This window comes from Macadamia integrifolia, chromosome 5 (assembly GCF_013358625.1).
Source record: "Macadamia integrifolia cultivar HAES 741 chromosome 5, SCU_Mint_v3, whole genome shotgun sequence".
Taxonomy (NCBI): Eukaryota; Viridiplantae; Streptophyta; class Magnoliopsida; order Proteales; family Proteaceae; genus Macadamia; species Macadamia integrifolia.
In genome coordinates this window covers 37,416,875-37,428,905 of record NC_056561.1, presented here as the reverse complement: position 1 = coordinate 37,428,905, position 12,031 = coordinate 37,416,875, and the positions used below count along the sequence as shown (strand labels likewise).

The window sequence follows — 12,031 nt, the reverse complement described above, 5'->3', positions numbered from 1 at the left end:
GCACATTTTAGAATGGGCTTTTTCCCATTCCACGTTCTCATTTGTCTCAAATCTCAAGTTGCCTCTCCCGAGTCCTGTCTCCCGACTCCGACTCCCAAATCCCAACTCCTATTTCCCGTCTTCCCGACTACACATACGCAGAGCCACTCACACACTCATTAATCTAGTAAACTCATAAGCAATCTCTCTCTCTCTCTCTCCATTTGAACAGTAAGAACTCAAAACGGAAGATCAGTCAATCGTTGATTTCCATTTGTTTAAAAATTCAAAACCTATTAATATCTCTAATGAATCAGTAATTAATAACTCTCTGCAACTACCCAACTAAGATCAGTACAAATATAAGCACTCTCTCTCACTTCTCTTGAGGTTCCAACAACGCCATGGATGGAAGGCTGAAGGAGGTCAAGAGAGAAGCTATTGGAGATGGGAGCAAACAAGATTTCTTCCCTGAACAGTCCTTTCAAAGCTGGAGTAGCTATAGATCAGTGTTCTCTCAGATATGTTTCTGATTCAAGGATCGTCTCCTGGACTGCTCCACCTAGTCAAACGAGTTGGAAGTGTTGAGTAGACAGAGCAAGAATAGCATGAAACGATGCCTCACATGGTGGGATCTCATCTGGTTAGCTTCGGCTCTATTGTTGGCATTGGCATCTTCATTCTCACAGGTCAAGAAGCTCACAACCATGTCGGCCTACCATTGTTCTATCCTATGCCGCTTCAGGTCTCTCTGCCTCTCTCTGCTTTCTGCTATACAGAATTTGCTGTTGATATCCCAGTTGCAGGTGGGTCTTTCTCTTATCTCAGAATAGAATTAGGAGATTTCATCGCATTCATTGCTGCCGATAACTACACATACCAATCACGAAGGTGTTAGTGAACATTTGAGGTTTTTGGGCAAAGACCCTGAAGCTTGGGATGATCCTACGATATTTAATCCTGAAAGATTCTTGGGCTCACTTATTGATTCATCCCCCTTTTTCCAGTCCTTTGGTTCTCAGGACTCCTTTGTGGAGGTGGCGGAGCTTGATGGAATGGATGATATGTGGCCAGAGAGATTTGTGCCATGCAATGCATGTAATTCTACACTGGTGGTGATCAGGAAATTATCTAGAGCCATTAGAGTCACCGCTTGGCTTTTTTTTTTTTTTTTTTCATTTTAATATTTCCTTCGATGTGGAAAAGCAGGGTGTGATTTCTCCTCTGGTTGATGGGCCAGTGGTTGTGGAATGGTTATACTTACCATATAGATTTTGCCCATGCCCTGTTTGATGAAATGCATGAACATTCTAAAACGAAGAATGCATTTTAGCTAATATGTATAAACAAACAAAGTTCTCATTCTCCATTAAGACTGCAATTTTCATTGCGAAAATGAGAATGCACATTCTCAGAATGGTAATGCATACCAAACATAGCCTAAGATTTCTGTTCTTTAGATATATATTTCCGTAGTGCAGCTGTCTAGGACTTATGATCAGCTCTGGTTAGGGGTGTCAAAATTGCACCAAACTAGATAAACTGATCGGAACCAAGGCCTTATTGGGCCAGCTTCAGACTAGGGTATTACGACCCCAAAACCAAACCGAACCGAACCATACCACACCAAAAATCAACATCGAAGGAAATCAATAACAGCTCAAAACTCATAAAAAACAGATTTTCCCTAATTTTGTATAAATGTGCATGTTAAATTGAACCCAAATCAGACCAAAGCAAAAACCGACCTCATACAAATCGATACAAAAAACCTGTGCAAACCCATAACCAAACCGAAACAAAACCAAAATATTTCTTTATTGATTTGATTTTGGATTCACCATTCTCACACCAAAACTGATTCAATCCAAACCAAAAGGGGTTTGAACTGAGTGATTGACAACCCTAGCTCTGGCATAGTTGACTATAGTGAATCATCAATAGAGATTTTCTTTTCTTTTACTATAGTAATCATCAATTTGCAAAGGTTCTCACTGTATGGTCATCAGTTTGGATTATTATTATTATTATTTTTTCGATTGAGTGATTTTTCTTTTGGTTTGCGGTTTATATCAATTTTCGATTTGGTTTGAGGTCGAATATATATATATATATATATATATACACTAGTAAATCTGCACGTGCAAATGCACGTGTGGCCATTTTTGTGTGAGAGAGAGAGACGCACTTGGATCAACATTTGATAAAGGTATGTGTCATAAACTTTAAGACAGCCAAAAATTAGTATTCCCTGGTATTATTTAGTTTTGATATCTTAGTTGGATAGAAAATATTTTTATTAATGCTTTTTTAAGTGTAAAACTAAAATGTCATGAGATTGGACCAGATATATAAAAGATGTTCACAATAGAAAGAACCAGAAATTTTGTATTTGCAAGCACATTGTTAGCAACTAATGTAATTCTATTTTAAAAATCTCTTGTTAAGTCATTAGTTTTGGTTCTCTTTGCAACATGTGGATGTGCATTCTATTGAAGGAAAGGAATTATCTGCTTGTAGACAATTTCAGGAGTTAATAGTCATGGTATGATTCCATTTTTAATGAAGATTAGAACACTCAAAAGCTGAAAAAAGCTTATGGTTCCATTCCAAGAGAAGACCAAAAGTGAGGTAACAGGTGATTAAAAGAGAAACTCTTTATGCAGTTTAATTAGAGAAATTTTTTTTTCCCTTCTAAAATTCATAATTTCTTGTGTCAAGTTGTTGATTTAGTGGATTAACCTCCGTAGATCCAAGACAAGAACTCCTAAAGGCTTGGAAATCCCCCTCATCCACAAATAAATTATACCCATCAAGGGATTCAATTAATCAATCTTGACATTGGCAGTCTAACTGAAAGCAAATCAAGATAAAATTAAATTATATATGATGCTTAAAAACAGAACTAAAAGACTAGCAATAGAGACCAAGAACGTAAATATCTACTGTGAAGCCATTCTTTGAGATTCAAGTGACCAGTTGGTGATTTTCCACCCACATTGTAGCTACAAAGATCCTACTCCCCCAATGAAATAGAAAAACTATAAAAAAACAACTCAGGCAGAAATCTATCAGATAAAGAAACTTTATATGAGCAAGAACATACCTATAGTTCTGCACATCTGTAACCTGAGCAACTTCGAGATCAATCTTTCCCCGACGAACCCGATTACAGTTCTTGTTCAATCTTTATGTGCATCCAAAGGGAGGGAAAGAGATATTAAAATCATTACAGGGAAAAATATATACACATTTCATTATTTGTTTCCTAATTTTCTCGGTCTGGTCCAAAGCTACATGGTAGTGCAATACTGATTACTGAACCTGTTTTGCTATTCTTGATCGTGAATGCCTCCCTCTTTGAGAAGCTGCTCCTCGGTTCTTCATCACCCCAGTCTCTGAGAAAGGAGAACCGTGAAAACCATAAATGCTGTGCTTGGTTACTGTTCATGCATCCAGCCCTCATTTGGAAACAGAACAAACAAGAAAAAAAAGAAATTTTTGAATTTTGGAAAGAAAAGAAATAGAGAACCCAACAGGGAATAGGATTGCAGTTAGTTGCATATTGGACAGCAGAGTCTCCATTGTTCTCCCAGTCTCCCTCGCTTTGATCGAAGAAGAAATGATTATTTTATCAAAAACCAAAAGCTAACAAGAAGAAGTTGATGCACGGTATTCCTCTCACCTTCAACAAACGGATGCATGTGGAATGCAAAACAGATGCGCCATGGATCACTGAAGGAGAGGAACGTAGAGAGAAGAGAGGAAAAGGAAATTGAATATATTAAAAGAGAATAAAAGAAATTAAGGGAGAGAATATAAAAAGGGGTATGTCTAAATATAACCGACCCGGTTACAAAAACCTTGTAACCTAAATTATTGTGTCCCCATTATTTTGTCATTTTGTGATTGTTTTTAAGGTCAAAAAAGCAAATTACTGTGTCCCCATTATTTTGTCATTTTGTGATTGCTTTTAAGGTCAAAAAAGCAAATTCAACCTCAAAATTTTGAATTGTTACTTTGATTTAAAAGGCAAAACGAGGGGTATTTTGAGAATGAATACACTCTTTCCTAACAACCCGAACAACCACTCGCCCCAATTGATCGTCTTCCTCGTCGCGAGTCTTTCTGTTACTTTCCTGGTTTTTATGGCATAAAGTTTGACAAGATCATCTCTAGTGAGTCAGGTAAAGGCTCTCTTTCTTCTCGGCATGTCCAATGCTTTTCTGGGTTTTAGAGTTTAAAACTTTTGATGGACTTCATTTTTGTTTTTTGAAATTTAGAAAACAAAACCTCTTCCCAGAAATTCATGTATCAATTATATTGCAATAATTTTTCTCTCTTCAAATAAATCAATTGTATTAAATATGCTAGTGTTTTTAAGAAAGTTAAAATTCAGGAAGATGACAAATGGCAATATTGTATGCTTTTTTTTTTCGTAAAGTAATATCGTAGGCTTGGTACTACTATAATGATGACATGTGAAATTTTGTAATTATAATATATTTTATAGGTTGATTCTAAGTGTTTTGGGATTGATATTGGCAGCTACTAATTTGATCTTTGATTCTGTGTTTAAAATCGATTATAAGGTTTATAGGTTTAGATCATGGGTCTTAAGATTTGAGGGCGATTCTAGGGTTCTTTTCCGATTTTGATTCGATTAGATCAAAATTTATCGGAATCAGTTCCAAGGATGTAGGGGACGGTATCAGTATCGGTCTTTGTCAATGCCGATTCAATACCGATCCAGATCGGATGGGATTGGTGGGTATCAGTCTATTTTACCCTTGATTTTTATAAAAGGTACTATTTTTTACCTATTTTACCCCTGAAACGATCTGGACAACCGATCCGGATCGAGGATTGGTCTCAGTCAATACAATCGATCCCAGACCGATACTTGAAACCATGATCAGTTCGATCTCCAATTCCAAGTTTAAAATCCTTAGTTGATTTGGCTAGTTTGGATCAATCCCAATTCTGATCATTATAGAATGGCATATCTAGGGTTTTTGGGATTGGGCAATTGGTTTTTAAAATTTAGTGTCAATTCTAGCATTTTTGTGATTGATTCGGATATGATCCAGACTGGAATCATTAGGGACCAATTTATTCTTTTGATTTTGAGTTAAAATTCTGGTATTAGTCAATCTGGATTAGAATTGGTCATGAACTATCCAAACTCCGGAAGTTCTAGAATGGTCAATTTAGAATTGGAATCACTAGAGGGATTGTTTTGATACTCAATTTTGAGTTTAAAATCATTGGTTGAATAAATCAATTTTGATCCAAATCGACCATCGTAATACCTATCCAGGCTGTTTCAGAATGATTGATTATAAGGCTTTTGTGATTGATTTGATCTATTTCTGATTTTGATCACTTTGATCTAGATTTTATCTTATCTAGTATTAAGCCAAATTGAAATCAAAGTTCAATTTCAATTTAGACCGATTCGGTTTTTATTGAGTTGACTTAATGGCCTCTTGTAGGTAATATGTTCTCTTTTAGTAATTTTTTAAAGTTGTTATAAGGTCTTTCATGGTTTTGATTCTCTTGATCTGATCCAATTCAATTTTTTACCGATTTGATAAAAACTCAAATTGATAAAGGTTCGTTTCACGTTTCTCTTGATTAGTCCAACCCGCTTGGACTAAAAATGGACACCCCTATTCAAAGCAATAGACCGAATCACCCAATGGTTAGTGTATGTATATATATATATATATATATATATATTTGCAATCCCATGTTGGACTTTAGAGAGACGAGGAATTGAGATTTGAGATTTCAAACGTAGTGATGGGTCTATTCGAGGATAAAATTATATTTCTACCATTTTTAAACACTTTGTCATAAAAAGTGGTGCAGCAACTATTAAGTTTTTATTGGGAATATAAACACATGACATTATTTTTTGAATCTTCTTGAACCAATCATTTCTTTCACATTATAGGACTTTTTATGTAACTAAAAGTGGGTTACAAGCCTTTTGTAACATACCTACGTTACAACTAGACAAACCCTATAGAAAGATATAGGTTAATTTTTTTTATTAGTATAAAATAAAAAGAAAAAATATATTGAGAATATAGATGGGGGTGTAGGAGTTACTAATTAATTAATAAAGAAATTAATTAGGAAAATAAATGAAATTAAAATTTTGGGGATATTATTCTTCTGTGTGTGTGTGTGTGTGTGTGTGTGTGTGTGTGAGAGAGAGAGAGAGAGAGAGAGAGAGAGAGAGAGAGAGAGTTACTAATTAATAAAGAAATTAATTAGGAAAATAAATGAAATTAAGAAAGCAATTTGAGGGATATTATTCTTCTTTGTGTGCGGGAGAGAGAGAGAGAGAGAGAGAGAGAGAGAGAGAGAGAGAGAGAGATAATTATGAGATTTAAATATGGAGAGATGTTATATGGGGACATTAGTCATAATTTAAGTAATAAATGGGGGCATTTGGGCTACATGATAACGTTTGCCAAAAAATTCTAGTACATCCTTTTATAGAGTACATAGATATACTAGTAAAATATGCACGTGCAAATATACGACAACCAATGACTATCAGTTCATATAAAATTTTCTACGAGTAAGGGAAGCTGATGACCACTAACTATTGCATTATCGAGGTAGTTCAATGTAAAACCTGCATTGGAACCTAGACAACATACTCTCTTTTGGTAGTCATTATTATGCTACATTACATGGTAAGGTGAGTGTTTTTCTTAATTTTTTTTTTTCAAAATGAAAAACACTTCAAAGTTATAACTTTATTTTTTTTTTAATTAATTTCACTTTAATTTTCATGATTCGTAGACTCTGCAAAATAGGTTATAAGTTATAATAATATCCATCTGTGGAAATTTCTTAATAAAATGTTCAAATAATTTAAATATTATAATATTTCTTATGAAATCAATTGAAACCATTACTTTCCAATGGAATATATTTTCTTCCTCTATTTCTTTTTTTCTTGCAGAAGATCTGAAGGTTGAAGACCGTGACGACAAACCTTCCCTAGTTCATGTCAAATAGAAGAAATGAAGAGGGAGAAATAAGAGTGGGACCACTAACCTTGAGTGAATAGATATGGAAGCAGAAAGTAGCAATCCCAAGCTTCAATTCCTATCTTCCCTCTTCTTCTTCTTCTTCTCCACCGTTCTCTTTTCTCAACATTTAGTTAATGATTTTAAGGCTCACATCAAGATCAATCAATCCGTTATTGAGTCATGTGGACCCACCTCCATGATGTTAGTTGGTGTTAATCAATCCCCAAAATTGGTGAGCCAAGTGTGGGAAACTTTCAAGCTGTACGAGTGTGCAGCATCGGGCCTCATAATCAAATAAGCCAGTTGGTCAGCACAGATCCCCCGGTTGGTTGATCAACTGGTTGTCCCTATAATACTTTTTTTGACTGGATTCCTTTAGTGTCTCTACCCATTTGAGGAGGGGTCCCCAGTAGCATTTGTGCACATCAATTTGGATATATAGTGTCACGCTATATGCATATAAGGTATGCGCATAGGGTCAAGCACCCTTATCACAAAGGCTTATACGATTAGAATCTCCTCCAAGTCGATCTACACTGTCTACATTAACATGAAGGGTCATTTTTTCCTGTAAAGCAGTAGATTGTATCAAGCCATAGGTCACTGGTAGTTACCACCTTCGGTGCATGTGTAACAAAAATTCTATTCATAGTGAGCAAAGCTCATAGCTGCCAAATTGCAAAATTCGTCAATCATGGAGTGAAAATAGACCACAGCCCAACTCGAATACAAACAAGGTTTTTCTTGGCTAAGGAGTCAGCTACAAAGTCACACTCTCAAGGAATAAAGTGGAAACTACAATCCAGAAAATAAGAAAAAATATGGGATATATCACCACAGGCTGAACACTTAAAGGTTTGGATGTGTTTCCCCCTTGTGATATAGGGGTAGAGCTCTTTACAATCCATTTCCACAAAATGCGGTCAAAAGACTTAGAGATCGCTTCTAACATCCAATTGCAAACTACCAGTATTTCCCCCCTCGAGGCTAGAAGTAAAGTTTAAAAGCTCTACGACCGTTAACACAACCCTCATGGTCTCTAATTATAAAACCGATACCTCCATGTCAATCCTCCTTCTTTCAAGCCGCTTCATTGTTTATATATTAATTTATAAAAATAGGCTGGTGCAGCTGTCCACACTCCACTAACCTCAACAGATGACTCTAGAATATTAACTTGAGCTACCCTAATAATGCCATCGTGAGCCTGTAAGAACTCGGCATGGGATTTTTGAGCAGCCACAATCACGTCGGTTGGCGTCCAAGACCTTACAGAGAAAAGGAGATCATTTCAAAATGTTAGAAAATTGTAAGTTTGTTGAAACCTTGAACTCTTGTCCACATTGTTCTTACAGCCAAGTAATTTACAACAAAGCTGATTTTCAAAAGATTGGTGTGTGTTCAAACTAGCATTCATAAGCCGCCAAATCTGGCCATAGTTGGTTAAAACAGGAAGGAGTAAAAAAACTTTGAAATGTTTACTAAATTTTTAGAACAGCTTAGAATTTAAATAAGATAATAAAATTCGGTCAAATATTTGGAGAATGGAAGCTGAAATTACATATTTTATATGTCTATTTTTGAAAAATACGTGACAAATAACCGAAAATGTACACACGTAAATTGTGAAACTAACTCATGTTTCATTAATTAAATAATAATATTTGAAGTGTCGGTCATAAGTCTTTATAATATTAAATTAATATTTTAAGAATCAAGATTTAGATTTAAAAAAAGGGAATTATTAATGTAACAAGAATCTGTTATTTATCTAAACATAACAAGACAGTAATTACCCCCTTAGAACTATAGTAGGGTTGCAATTGGAAATAAATTATGAAGACATTTAAGTAAAAGCACATTCCCTAATGGTAATAAAGAAAAAATCCATAAAATGTAAAAACTTTAATTAGTTTTCTTAACAAAGGGTTAAATCGTAATTGAGAACAACCCATCTTCCCAAACATTTCTTCGTTTCCTACCATGAACCAACCTAGGGGTGTCACCGGTCCGGTTTGGTGCGGTTTCGGTCCGGTTCCACCGGTTTCGGTGTGACTTTGGAACTGACCGAAACCGACCCATTAAGGATTTATCGGTTTCAGTCCGGTGTCGGCTTCGGTGCAGTTTGGGTTCGGGTTGGTACCAGTTTGGATTTATCAGGTTCATTTCGGTTTGGATCAGTTTTTTAAACCGGTATGGAGCCATTAGGAAACAACCAAATGTTGAACTGTTGAACTTCGGTTTCTTAAATCGATTTGTAACCGGGTTGGTTTTGGTTTTTGGTGTAGTTTGGATTCGACATTCCATACAAATGTATACAAAACTATACAAATTTTGATTTTTTTAATGAATTTTGGAGTGTTTCGGTTTCTTACCGGTTTGGTTTCGGGTTCATCCGGTTTTCGGTGTGGTTCGGTTTGATTTTGGGGTTGCAATACTTGAAACCGAACCGAACCAATAAGGCTTCGGTTTGGTTCGATCTGTGTTGTTATCGGTTTGGTCCGGCCGATTTTATCGGTTCGGTTTAGGAATTGACACCCCTAAACTCCGGCAGAGATAATGGTCCTTATCAAATGGGTTTGAATCCAAAAAATTGAGACCTATGTATCCAGAAAAGAAATTGGATTTATTGTTCTCTCAGGCGAGAAGAAGTGAGTTGTGCACGAAAGGGCGCTGTAAGGTTTATGTTCTTGGTAAGAAATGGTTTTTTTTTTTTTTTTGCTCAATACTTGACTTGCAGTCTTCATCAATGTGACAGTGAGAACCAGCTAACTCAAACACCTGTTCTCATAAAGTGGATTTCTATCCAAGACAATCCTTTCCCTTCCTTGATTTGTACAAAAAAAAAATATTGAACCTACATTTTCCCTTTTTTTCGTGGTTTTGGTGACCATTCTCTATGGCTAAACCACTATTTCTTCTTCCAAACGAGGCTCTTTCACTTCTGGGGAAACCAAAACAGGTTCAGCAATCTCTAGGGGTTTCAGAGTATCGTTATGAGATTTACATCCAACTCTTAAATTCACATTCGGGTAGGCTTCTGACGGTTGAGGGTGAAACCCCCTATTCTGATTCTTCTGAAGCCTCGGGCTCCAAATCTTCAAGCTTTTCCTTGTGATAAAAAAGAATCAGGGCTCATAGCTTCTTACAGTAATATCTACCCATTGACTTGTTACAGTAATATCTACCCATTGAAACACAACCTACGCCTAGCTTGGACCAACTAAGTCCCGCATAGAGCTTTGAGAAACCTAGAATTGGTACACGAAACAAAACAGAATCCAAGGGGGAGAGAGAGAGAGAGAAAGTTATGGGTTCATGAAAATTATAATTGAGATAGTGATCATGCGGGGTGAGTGGAACAGAGAAAGCAAATGTTGGCTTTTCAACATGATTTTCAATTTTCCACCACCATTAGAGATGAAAGTAGAGAGGGATCTCCGGTTGAAAATGGTGATGTTAATCGACCAAACCTAATCTAACTACTAACCATACGATAAATTAAAGGCGAGAAGAAGAAGAAGAAGGGACGGTTTTCTTAATCGAGTAGCGGCGAGTTATGATGAAATGACAGAAATGCCATTTTTTAAATGTTAATTTATATAACACATGAGATTTTAATTAAAAAAATGAAATGTCAAGTTTGCTCCCACCTAATGGATCTCTTATGTTTTATTATCCTTTTCATATGGTCTTTTCACCGTTTTGTTATTTTTTAAAATGTAACTCACCCTTGTTACATCAATAACAACCCTTATTTATTTTCATATTTTTAGGATCAATTTGAAAAATAGCCAAAAAAAAAAAACATTTACAACCTTGCAACAATGACAACACATTAACTTTCAGGAAAAAAAAAAAAAACACTAAAACACAATGACACAATAACTTCACAAAAAACAAAATACACTATACACTTCCTCGGTCATGCCAACTCCACTACCTGTTGACATGTGGCTCCATTATGGACGAAGAAGACCATTGGGATGGGTAGAAATCGTCTAAAATTCCCATCTGGTGCAATCCACTGCAATACCACCCCAAGCGCTGACAGATGTAAATCTATATCCACGTATTCAGATAAACACCAAACCAGTAAAAAACCGTCCAACCAAACATAGAGAACAAACCGAACAACACGTTGGTTTCATCTTTTGAAATAAAACTGTGATATTTTCCCTCTCCTCTCTCGACTCCTCTGTCTCTCGCCTCTCTCTTCGACTCGACCCCTCCCTCTCGTCTCTGCAAGCAAAAGCTCAGATCTCGACCTCTCTCTCGACTCTCCCTCTCGGTTCCCTCTTTCTCTCTCTCTCTCTCTCGACTCTCTCTGTCTCTCGGCCTCTCTCTCTCGATCTCGACCTCCTCGTTCTCTGCAAGCCCTAACCCTGAAATCTTGACTCTCCCTCTGTTCGTCGCTCCCTGCTCTTTGCTCTCTCGATCTGTTCCACACTCTTGACTCTCTCTGTGTCGCGCCGACCCATAGCTCCCCTCCCGTTACTAGAACCTTAACCCTCTCTGTAACCAAAAACCTTAAAACGTGCTCTCTGGACCTCCCTCCTGTTTGTCGCTCCCGCCTCTCGACTGTCCACACTATCGACTCTCTAATGTTCGTCGCTCGAGTCTTAGCTCCCCTCTTTGCCTAACTCCCCCTCGGTTCTTTATTATTACACTATAAGCACCCACCCTCCTGAACCAAAATAACTCGACCGCCTCTACTCTCCCTCATCGTCCCCTACCCTACGATCTGATTCAACCTCGACTCCTCTCTGTTCAATCACTCCCGCTACACAACATTCTTCTCACTGCAAAGATGAATAACAAACTCCTTCATTGTATGCAATCTTGTGGATGTTTTGTTTTTTTGTTTTTTTTTTTTAAATTAATGAAGTGTACGATTAAATCCCCACCAAACCCATACCAAGTATTGCTTTACCTGGATCACCAATTTTTAATAGAATTTTTTTATTGCATCCCTTTCTCTGTGGTTTTGACTACTT

At 36.6% G+C, this 12,031-nt stretch overlaps 1 long non-coding RNA gene across 1 annotated transcript; it reads right to left on the bottom strand.

Moving 5' to 3' along the window:
* Nucleotides 1-228: 228 nt before the first annotated feature.
* LOC122078403 lies at nucleotides 229-3,378 on the bottom strand. The gene is made up of 3 exons (XR_006140060.1): nucleotides 3,304-3,378; nucleotides 3,086-3,166; nucleotides 229-849 (listed from the first exon to the last, which is right to left on the bottom strand). It is a non-coding gene; the product is annotated as an uncharacterized LOC122078403 (long non-coding RNA).
* Between the last annotated feature and the right edge of the window lie 8,653 nt (nucleotides 3,379-12,031).